The sequence below is a fragment of the Oratosquilla oratoria genome, chromosome 26, assembly GCF_046742065.1.
Source record: "Oratosquilla oratoria isolate Oo_2021 chromosome 26, ASM4674206v1, whole genome shotgun sequence".
NCBI classification, from domain to species: domain Eukaryota; kingdom Metazoa; phylum Arthropoda; class Malacostraca; order Stomatopoda; family Squillidae; genus Oratosquilla; species Oratosquilla oratoria.
In genome coordinates this window covers 21281669-21294248 of record NC_134802.1, presented here as the reverse complement: position 1 = coordinate 21294248, position 12580 = coordinate 21281669, and positions in this window count along the sequence as shown.

The following is a 12580-nucleotide window of genomic DNA, read 5'->3' as shown; positions in this document are numbered from 1 at the left end:
GATTGTGTTACCGTGTTCAGCGCCGATGAGGTACAATCTCTACTTAGTAGAATTGAAGCCTTGGAGGATGCTGTTAAGTGCCTTAAAGAGGAGAATCGAGTTCTCCGCTCGAAGGCCCAAAATACGGAAGACAAAATTAGCTATGAGCTTGGATGGAAAACGGTGAAAAATAAGATGCGGAATAGTGGAAAAAAGTCCTCACCAGCCCCGCTGGATTGCAAGAACTCGTTTCAAGTACTAGCGAAGCTGCAGGAAGAAGAAACTCATGAAATTCAAGAAAATAAGGGAAGGGCAGACGTTGGATCCCTGCCCACAGGTAAGATTTTAGCTGTAGGAGACAGTCAGGTGAGGTACTTAGACAGGGCTTTCTGCGATAAAGATAGGAAACATAGGACGCAGGTGTGTTTCCCCGGCGCGGGCATAGGAGATGTTAGAGATAGGATTGAAGAGGGTTTATTAGGGGAAGGAAAGGACCCAGTAGTTTGCTTAAGTGCCGGAGGAAATGATATAGGTAAGTTAGGGAGTGAGGAATTGTTTGCGCGGTTCCGAAAAGCGCTAGACAAGATTAGAAATAGGGGAGGTGGTCCTGTTGTATGTGGAATCCTTCTGAGGCGTAGAGTTGGAGGCATGTGGCATTCCAGGGCTATTGCAATGAATTGCAGGCTGGCAAAACATTGTAAGGCCAATGGATGAGCATTTGTCGACAACTGGGACCGCTTTTATGGTAAGAATCACCTATACACAAGGGACGGGGTGCACTTGTCCATCAGAGGATTTCGGCACCTTGCTGAATCCCTTGAGTGAGAAGTAGGCATCCTACAGTTTTTTTTTCGGGTTGATTACGTGGGAGTAGGGGGGGGGGAGTATCGGAATATAGTTTAGGCAATAAAAGCAACTTAGAGAGGAACTGTGAAAAGAATTACCAAAGCAGGTGGAGGGACGATAAACTTAAAGTTTACTATACAAATAGCAGGAGCATAATTAACAAAATTGATTTGCTGCGAGGTAAAGCATGTGTAAAGAATTTCGATATTATAGCTATTACTGAATCCTGGATCAACATGACTGATAAACATTTCCTTCCGGAAATCGAAATAGAAGGATATAAGTTTTTTCATAAGGATAGGGTTGGCAGGAGTGGGGGAGGTGTAGCACTTTTTATTGAAAATACAATAAACTGTATAATCAACAATTCGATTAAGGAAGACGACTGTGCGGAATCTATTGGGTAGAGATTATAGGCAAGAATAAGAAAGTTATTATTGGCGTCTTGTATAGACCTCCTAACCTCAGCACTGAGCAGACTGATCCCCTGATTCATGAAATTCACAGAGCGTCCCAGTACAAAAACGTTGTGATCATGGGACATTTTAATTATAGAAACAATGACTGGGAAACTTTAATAGAAGATCACGAAGCGAAGAAATTCCTAGATGTGGTGCAGGATAATTTCCTAAAACAAGTGATTACCGATCCTACGGGGGGACAAAATACCCTGGACTTGATTTTAACTAATAATGAGCACCAAATTAGCAGCGTAATAGTGGGAGATAGTCTAGGCTCTAGCGATCACCAAGAAATAAGATTTAATGTTATTTGGGAAAAATTAAAAAGTACGAATAACGTCCAAGTACCAGACTTCAGGAAAGCAAACTTTGACAACATAAAAACCTATTTGAAATTGAATACGAAATGCCATGCGAACGTTTCGAACATTGTCGGGTCTCGGTACGTGACCGGGGGTCAGGTCATGACTAGGGGTCGGGTCACGGAGGGTAATATGCATACCTTGGGTCAGGTCATTTGGCGGCTAGGGCTCAACAGACAGGTCAGCGATTTGGATGAAATGTATAGCAATCTAACTGATCTAATTACTAATGCACAAAAAACATTTATTTCCCTAAAGCCAATACGAAAAATAGTAATACTCCCAAATGGATGACAAACAGATTGAAACATGAGATCGGAATGAAAAGAGGACTTTACGTAAAACTAAAAAAACGGGGAATTGCACCTTAGATCAAAATATAACGAAATGGCGAATCGTGTTAAAAGGAATACACGTACAGCGAAACGTAATTATGAAATTAAGGTTGCCAGTCAAGCAAAATCCAACCCAAAGGGTTTCTTTCAACTTTATAGAAAAAAGAAAGAAAGAAAGCATAGGACCAATTTTAAAACGATGAAAATGTCATGATAGAATCGGAGGAAAAATGAGTGAGGAGTTTAACAATTATTTTCTATAGGTGTTTACTAATGAGAGGTTAGATAAAGTACCTGACTGCGATCCGATTGTCAGAGGGGATGAAGAAAGTAGTCTATCTAATATCAGCATTAGTAAAGAAGAAGTAGTCAAGCAGATTGAAAGACTTAAAGCTACAAAATCTCCGGGTCCAGACGAAATTTTTCCAAGAATGCTTAAGGAGTGTAAATTTGAAATCTGCGACCAGTTAACTGAACTATTCAATAAATCGGTAGACACTGGTTTTGTGCCAACTGCTTGAAGGCAGGCAAACGTTGTTCCTGTTTTTAAGAAGGGAGATAGATCGTCTATATGCGACTACAGGCCAATCACTTTGACATCGGTAATAGGAAAAATGCTTGAATCAATTATAGTAAATAGACTCAGAGAACACATCGGAGAACATAATTTAATTCGTTATTCACAGCATGGTTTCTCCAAGGGTAAGTCATGTGTGACTAATCTTCTATCCTTTTACACTAAAGTATATAAGGCGTCAGGTAACAATGATAATTACGATGTTATTTACCTTGACTTTAGCAAAGCGTTCGACAAGGTGCCACACCAGAGACTACTAAATAAAATCAAAGTCCATGGCATAGGAGGAAAAGTGTTAGAATGGATTAGAGCTTGAATTAGTAGCAGAAAACAGCGGGTCACCATAAATGGAATAAAATCTAGGTGGGGCAATGTTACTAGTGGGGTCCCCCAGGGCTCGGTTTTGGGTCCCTTGTTGTTCATTATGTACATAAACGACTTAGACGATGGGATAAATAGTGATGTTAGTAAGTTTGCGGACGACACTAAAATAGGACGCCTAATTAGGTCAGGAGATGACGCCCAGATTCTGCAGGATGATCTTAAGAAATTGTGAACATGGTCGGTGAAATGGCAGATGAACTTCAATATCTCCAAGTGTAGCGTGTTAAACGTAGGGCTACACAACCCCGAAAATAGATACAGCTTAGATAACACGGTTTTAGAAAAATCTGAGTGCGAGAGAGACTTGGGAGTTCTGGTGAGTCCGGACCTTAAAATCAGGAAGCAGTGTATTAGCGCCAGAAATAAAACTAACAGAGCATTAGGTTTCATTGCTAGGACGGTAACGAATAGAAGTGCAGAGGTAATTATTAAACTTTATCTAGCGATAGTTAGACCCATCCTTGACTATGCGGTACAGTTTTGGTCTCCGTCCTACAGAATGGACATGAATTCACTAGAATCAGTACAGAGAAGAATGACCAAAATGATACATGGACTCGGAAATTTGCCTTACGAAGAGAGGCTTAGGCACCTTAACTTACACTCTCTGGAAAGACGCAGAGTGTGGGGTGATCTAATAGAAGTGTTCAAGTGGATCAAAGGCTATAACAAGGGTGATGCAAACAAGGTCATCATAATAAAACAACATGGTAGGACTCGCAGTAATGGGTATAAACTGGACAGATTTAGATTTAAGAAGGAAATAGACAAGAATTGGTTTACTAATAGGGTGGTCGATGAATGGAATAAACTTAGTAACCATGTAGTTAGCGCTGAAACTATCAGTTGTTTTAAAAAACGATTAGACAGCTTTATGGATGGGGATGACAGGTGGTGATGGATACGGAGCTGCCTAGTGTAGGCCTTATGGTTTCTTGCAGTCTCCTTTATTCTTATGTTCTTCTAATCCTATTCACTAAGTCTAATCTAGTTACCCAGTCCCCTATTTTTGCGCACTCACATTTTTCAGCTTCGCTCCCACACACCCTATCCCTTATCACCTTCCATCACATTCACACCACACACCCCTCTTGATCTCAAGATCATCCTATTCTTCATCTTCCCCTTCTCCCACGTCATAATTCACTAACCATCTCGGAAGACGTCTGTTTCGCTGCGGTCACCTTAGCGTTTTACTACTTCTGACGCTGGCACGACGGTGTCGTCCACTACTATATCATCAATATATGAATATGTGCCCTTCTAAATCACTTCATCTATCTTCACCACTGTCTTTAACATCTTCGTCATAATCTGCGGGGCTGAACATAGCCAAAACCCCAGTCGTCCACTACTATATCATCAATATATGAATCTGTAGTTGCAACCAGGTGCCTGCCTCTTCCCGCACTTGTCAGAATTCTAGCACGTGCTACCAAGATGTCCATGTGTAGACTTATTTATTGTCTACATTGGGTTTGGAGGCGTTGAGACAAACGAAGTTGTGGTTTGTTTTCTTTAATATCTCTGTGACTAGACTGATCTACATCTTAAATCAATACACGAGGAAAACGCTGATGGTTGCCAATGGTGCAATTCTACACATAATATTCAAGTGGTGGTTGTTGCCGAATTATAATGTTGTGTACGATTTATTATCTACAATCTACTGTTTGGTTTATTTCTACAATGTACAATACACGAACTGAATATGGAGACCCAGTATTCCTTCATAGTTTTTTATATACAGGCAATGGTGAACAATAATAATGATATCGGTCGTATTACGTCTTGCAGTTGGCAATGGAGAACGCAGGTGTCCTTTCGCGCTCAGCCAAACTGACCACGGGTGAGGTCCGACACAATAGGGGTCCCACGGGAGTTTCTGGAGAAGTCGTGATCTGACGTTCTATAGTTAAATGCTTGCGTGTGCACGCTGGACATCTAAAGGATTGAATATTTCATTCAATCATCTTGCAACAGATGCTCAGCTACCATTCACTGATCACAGTGAGGTTAATGCTCAAAGAAGATAAGAAATAACACAAGAATTTTGGATATAAAGATAAATACACATAGTGTTTGAACAATGGTGGTATCGGGAAATACTAATGATTGAAAAAATTACTTAATTTTAAGAACATGTGGAAGTAGATATTATTTTCGTTCAAAGGATTACAAAGGAGGAGCATGCCAACAGCAGACCTCTCAATCGCTCCATTCTAACCCTATTCACTAACTCTAATCTAGCTACCCAGTCCCCTATTTTTGCACACTCACATTTTTTAAGTTTCACTCCCACCCATCCTGCCCCTTGTCACCTCCCGAAAGTACTAGCGTCCCAGATGCCCCAAACCTGTGCCCCCCACCCCCCTAGGTGCCAATGCCCCGCAGTCAGGAATGCCCACTACCTTCCCTCTCATCTCACCCATTTTGTAGATTCGTCCATCACATTCACACCGCACCCCCCCTCTTCATCTTCCCCATCTCCCATGCCATGGTCCTCTAACCATTTCGGAAGACGTCTGTTTCGCTGCGGTCACCTCAGCGTTGCGTCTCCTGCTACCATGTCGACGGTCTCTGTGTTGCTTTCCCCGCCGTCAACTACCCGACGTAGGTCCAAGATATACTGCAGCATTCCATTTACAGAAACATCGTTTTGCAAATTCACGTCTGTCATAACATCCCTCGCCCACTGCGAAGTACATTTGTTAGCGTTCGGTTTCACCCACACCTCCTCCCCAACTCGCACCGACGCAGTTCCTTCTTCGATTTTAGTTGGCAGTTTAGGCGCCACGCTCGGATGCCGCAACCCATACTTGACTATGGCCTTCTGGAGGACCGACTCTTCATCTTGTCTGGACCTGGGGGACATATTATACCAGAAGACTGTTTCTCTTCAGGCGACATTAGTGCCCTCTCGGCACTATCCCGTTACCACTTTGCCTGTAGAATGCTCTAAAGAAGTGCTTTGTGTTCCATTTGTTCAGCATCTCCTTCAGCACCTGGAATCATAAAGAGAGGAACTCTCCCTTGCAAGTAGTCTTTCGTGGGGGACGCTATCAAAAGACTTTGCAAAATCTAGATGTATTAAATCTATATTGTTTCTGTTGTCATAATTCGAGATGACTGTGTTGTAGAATTCGAGTAATTTAGTTACGCAAGAACGTTTCCGTCTGAATTCATCCTGGCTATCATTTATCAAACAGCTACTTTCTAAATGATGTTCGATAGCATCTCTGATGATAGTTTCCATCATTTTTCCTACGATTGAAGTCAAACTTATAAGCCTGTATTTACTTGGTTTCTTTTTGTCACCTTTTTTGAATATAGGAGTAACGTTATCTAGCTTCCATTCTCTTGGGACATCTCCGGATATGATGGATTTCTTGAAAATAATTTCTAATGGAACAACAATCTCATTTTTTATTTCCTTTAAGATTCTTGGGTGCCAACCGTCAGGCCCTGTTGTTTTTAATAATTTTGAGTGTCTCTATACACCTTTTAAATTTTTCTTTTGTTATATTTACCGTAGTAAGTTTACCCTAGACTTTTCACAGATTTCAGTTTACGAATACTAAGCTAAAATATTTGTTTAAAATATCACACATTCTTTCATTTTAATATTCAAGTTGACCGTCAGCAGATAATAGTGGGCAAATGTGATCCCTAATAACCTTTTTATCTCGAATGTAACCATAGATAATTTAAATATTCAAGTTGACCGTCAGCAGATAATAGTGGGCCAATGTGATTCCTAATAACCTTTTTCTCTCTACTGTAACTATAGATTTTTTTATTCTCTTTGGATTTATCAGCGATATTCATTTTGTATTGTCGTTTTCGTTTTTTTTTCTCTTTATTATTACATAACTTTGATAGTCATTAGGTGCACCCGAGCACTTATATTTCTTATAAGTCTGTCTCTTTTTAGCGATACATTTTTCAGTTTCTTTGTTATGTCATTTTGGGCCAGCCTGATTTGGGGGGGGGGCGTTTGTCTTTAAACGGAATGTAATTTTGCCTCCCAATCTGTAATCTGAAGCTCCTGACGTAGTCCTATGAAGTGAGTTTTACTGAAATCGGGTATTTCAGAAACACAAGTATCTATTCTATTTTTTTTTTTTTTTTTTTTTTTTTAGCAGTTTGAATCTAAGTTGTGATCGCTACTTGCAATAGTTTCACCAACTTCTACATCGATTAATTATCATGCTTTCGCGGCTAGTGATAAATAGATCGAGTAAATGTCCATGTCCAGTGGGCTCTTTAACATGCTGAATTAAGTAGTTGTCTCCGAGAACATTGTTCACCTAGGCAAAATGTAATCTTATGAAGTTGTGGGTCGACTGCGAAGGTCGTAACGTGGGGGAGGAATAGGAGGAAGCAGTGGAGAGGATTGGTGATGGTCCTCTATTGTAGGGGTAATATGAACTGATGAAAGAACAGTCTCTATGTCGAGGCGACGGGAAACTCTTTTGATCAGATCTTTGTACAATACGGTCTCTGTAAGATCATGCAACCTGAGTGCTTTGACTTTCTTATTTGATTCATGTCCAATAATATAGTAGGGTCTAGAGAATTTAGGGGGAAACTTCGAGGTGGGGGTGTAGCTGAAGGTGTAAACAATGTCTCCAAGTTCAAAAGTGCAAGCTATGGCTGATTTGTTAAGCAGATGAAGAGTGTTACGTATTCTTTTGAAAAGATTAATGAAGATTGCTACTCTGACCTTGACATAATCATTGAAATTGTAAATGAGAGGTAATTCTGAAACAGGGTCATATGGGAGTCTTTTGTCCGAGCCAAAAAAGGACAGAATGAGGTGATTCTGATATTGACCTGTTTATGGTACTGTTAATGCAAGCTTGAATCATGAGGACATGCTCATCCCAAGAAGGGTGAAGATCAGAAGCAAGATGTCTCAGAACATTGAGAATATTTCTATTCTGGCGTTCAACTAAGCCATTTGAACTAGGATGATAAACAGTAGTATTACATTTTGTGATTTGAAAGTAATTACAAATATTCAAAAGAATCTCATTGATGAATTCAGTCCCATTGTCTGAAATCAGAGTTTTGGGTGCAGTGAACAGGAATGTGAGTTTGTCAATAAGGGTCTTTTGTGTACGTGTTGTGCTGTTTTATCAGGTAGGGGGGAAAGAATACAGAATTGTGAAAAATGGTCGACACAGACAAAGAGGAATTGGTTTCCGCTGGAGGTAAGTCGTTACGTAAGGAGATCAATAGCTACTGTTTCAAATGATTTACAAGGGGTAGGATAAGTCAGGATTGGAACATGACCGCTGATATGACCTTTGTGAATGACATGCATCAATTTATATCCTTCCTCATAGTTAACCAGGAAAACTTAGAAGCAGCAGAAATGTGGATATGGAGACGAGTATTAAGAGTACCATGGACAGCGAAGAAAACAAATGAAGAAGTATTGAGAGAAATGGAGACAGATAGGGAATTGATGACAACAATAAGGAAAAGACAGTTGCGATTCTTAGGACATATAATGAGGAAGGAAGGGTTGGAAGAGGTGGTGATGACGGGAATGGTGGAGGGAAGGAGAGCAAGAGGAAAGCAGAGGGAGAAGTATATGGACGGGCTGATGAGGGCGACGGGAAAACAACTCAAACCAGCACAGATGTTACAAGTAACTAGGGACCGTGAACGGTGGCGCTCCATTGTTGCCGAAGTCCAAGAGGATATGGCACGACGGTAAGGTAAGATAAGGTAATGTAATCTGGCTTGATAACGCATTTCTCCTTCCCATGGTGTGCGGCAATGGGGGAATCGTGTAGGAGTTCCAAAACTTCCTAAATGAGATCTGTACGGACTACAAGCTGAATCACTGACTGGTTGGGTTCATGTATGTTCGTTAGTGTTGTTTTGTGATAGAGTATATCATCAACTAACGTGTAATTCTCGAGATTGGAAGGAAAATTATCCGTATCAGTTGTGTCTGCAGATTCGAGGAAACATATAACACGTTTTCATATCGGGACTGATCTCTGCGCTGCATCTATGCGCGCTTGGGTAAGAGATATTGAAATTGGATTTTGAGTGATGGTCGCGATATGGCGACTGAGAACGTCTGCTACTAAGTTCGCTTTACCTTGAACAAAATGAAAGGTTGGCATGAACTCTTGTATGATGAGGAACCAGTGGGCAAGTTTTCCTGAGAGATTCTTTTCTTTGAAGAGCTCTAAGATTGGTTGATGGTCTGTGTAGATGTGTATATTGTAACCAAAGAATTATCTCTGAAATATTTGAGTGTGTATAACGGCTAAAGCTCCTATGTTTGTGACTGAGTAATTTTAATCGTGTCTGTTGAATGTGCGGCTAGCATAGGCAATTGGTGTGAGTTTTGTGCCGTGTTGTTGCATGAGGACTGTGGCAAGTCCGGTGTAGGACGCATCTGTGTATATTGTGAAAGGAGGCTTGTGATTTGGGAAAAGAAGAACATATTTCGTTGTTAAGGCTCTTTTTAAGTCATTAAAGGTTTTCTCTTGGCCAGGCGTCCAAATGAAAGGAGTGTCATTATTAAGTAGCGAAGTTAAAGGTGCTGCTATGCCAGCGTAACCTTCAATGTAACGCCTGTAAAAACCTGATAGACCAAGGAATAAACGTATGTGTTCAACAGAAACAGGGCGTGGAAAATCAATGACTGCCTTAAACTTGTCATGCGAGGCTAAAATTAATTGTGAGTTAAAGACATGCCATATGAAGCGTATTTCTTTCTGGCGGAAGGAGCACTTCTTATACTTCAGTTTGAGACCTGCTTTTGCTAGTCGTGAGAAGAGAGTGTGAAGAGTGTGTAGTGTTCGCTAACGGATTTGCAAGCAATAACCACGTTATCGAGGTATATCAATACTAAGTGACCTATAAGGCCTGCCAGGACTATGTGCATTAGTTGTGTGAACACTGAAGGAGCTGAAACGAGACCCATGGCTAGTCGTTTGAAATGACAATGACCTGTGGGGATACTAAAAACTGCCAGAGGCCTAGACTCTAGGGCAAGGGAAATCTGGATATTTCCCGACATAAGGTCCAAGGTCGTGAATAATACGTTGTTTTCACCGACGGAGAGCAAGAGGTCCTGTAATACAGGGTTAGGGTGTCTATCTGGTATCATGAGCTTATTTTTCCTAAAGTGTACTACTGGACGGAAGGAACCATCGTGTTTAGGGATAATAGAGGGAAATTCCATTCACTGATTCATGATTTAATGATGTCTTGCGCAATCATGTCTTGGCTAAGGTCATCTACAATAATACGTTTACTGTGTGGTATTCTGTATGCGGGAATGTAACGAGGTTTATAGTTCTCACAGAGGAGTATATGATGCTGAATGAGATTAATAACTCCAAGGAGTTCACCTGGGGTGGCAATAATATGTCTGAACTTCTTGCAAAGTGCAAGCAAGTCTGCTTGTGGATCAGGGAAATCCATGGGGTTGAAATGTGATACATCAATGGGTTCCCGTGCTGTGGGCACATCGGAAACTGTGGTACAAACTTGAGAAATAAGGAATTGGTCACCCATGATTTTGATGCGCGAGGGATATATTTGAACATCGCAAATGTTTGTACCAACTGTAAGATGGGTGGTTGTGTTAGTGTCATTGGCAATTAAAATGCAAGTGGGACCGTCTTTGACGTTGAGCTGATGACTGAAAGGAGGGAAATGCCATTGACACGGCAAGTTTCTGGCATACAGAGTACACCGGTGTCTTGTGCTTGAAAAACTGGTAGGTGTGGTATAGTGTTATAAGGTGCCCTGGCATTTGACACGAGCAGGGCACCGTAGGGTTGCACCGCAGTGTTGTAGCGTGCCCGACCACCAAACGCTTTCCAGTACAAGGACTCTTCGGTACGGCCACAAGGCCCTCATTTATTGAATGTATACGACGTGGTATCGTCTTCCTTCTGCGTAAGGAGTACGACGTTGCCCCCACGTCAGTCAATAGCCGTCTGTCTTACAGACAGCGTTCGACATTCTCTCACCTCATGTACGCTTAACGTCACAATAAAGATTCAAACATCGCCCCCCGCATTTCAGTTGCACACATATGACATACATTACAGTAGATGTATCTTTGTATACTCACAAGGGAACAGCGTCTTTGGGCTGATCAGCACTGCGTGAGTATGTTTGAATGTAGATAACACTTCTGAGACTGGGGTGGATTGGTTGTTGAGTTCCTCGAAGAGGGGTAAGAATTTTCCTTATGCGGTGAAAAACCAACAGTATTTAATGGGTGTTTTGGCCTGAGTTTAGCTGATTTGGATATGTGGGAGGAGGTAGTATGTCTGTTACGTTTATAATGCATGTCCACAGCTGTCAGTAAAGTAGAAGAGTTAGAGTCCTGTAGAGGGGTTGGAGTAGTTGAGCACTGGGAACTCTGTTGTATGACGATGGTAGAACAATTTGTTCTGACCGGCTAGTGCATATTTATGTGTTGAGAGGAAATAGTGTATAGGAATGATCTTGCCGTTAGAGGTAATGTAGGGTACGCAACTATATAGCTTCTGGCGGAATCACAAAACACTCTTTCCTACTCATCTTACATTGAGTATACTCCTTTTTTGCTACGTTGACGACTTCTTCTCACTCGCTTCGTTCTAATCCTATTCGCTAAGTCTAATATACAGTAGCTACTCGGTCCCCTATTTTTGTACACTTACATTCTTTCAGCTTCTCTCCCACACACCTTACCCTTGTCACCTCCCGAAAGCACCACCGTCCCAGTCGCCCTGAACCTGCGTCCCCAACCTTCAGGTGCGAATGCCCCGCACTCAGGGATGCCAACTGCCTCCCCTCTTATCTCAACTATTCCGTACATTCGTCCATCACATTCACACCACGTCAGATCACCCAGCATATCTTGCAAGTGTTTTGGTATTTTTGAAATAAGAATGTCACCCGCAAATATTAGATCACTAGAATATTCACCATTAGTTTTCAAAATTATCTATTCATAATCCATCATTCTAAAAATCTCTTCACGGGCAAGTTGTAGATAGTTTGGATGAAGTTATAATAACTTGCCGTTCTCCTTTCTCGATCTTTATCTTTTCTGTATCTTTATGTAGTCGAATTACAGCAATACCTTGTGCATCAATGTTTTATACAACTTTTACGTGTTCGTTTGCACCCTGCTTGCGTAGTAAGTTTAGTATTGCCATTTGTTCTACTGTGTCAAAGGCCTTCTCGTAATCTCCTAAAGCCAAACAAAAAGATCTATTGCACTATTGTTGTTTTCTCGATTAGTTGATTCATCGTCTGTAAATGGTCTACATTATAGTCGAATGTCCGCTTCTAAAGCCTGCTTGTTCTCTTGGCTGATTTCCATCTAAAACTTTACTTAGTCTATTTGTTAGAATCTTGGGAAATACTTTCTATACATTTGATGATAAGCTAATCGGTCAGTAGTTACGAAGATCGTTCTGCTCCCTCTCTCTCTCTCTCTCTCTCTCTCTCTCCCCCCCCCCCCCCCCCCCCCCTCTCTCTCTCTCTCTCTCTCTCTCTCTCTCTCTCTCTCTCTCTCTCTCTCTCTCTCTCTCTCTCTCTCTCTCTCTCTCTCTCTCTCTTGTGCAGTAAAATCACTAAAGCATTGCGCCATGATTC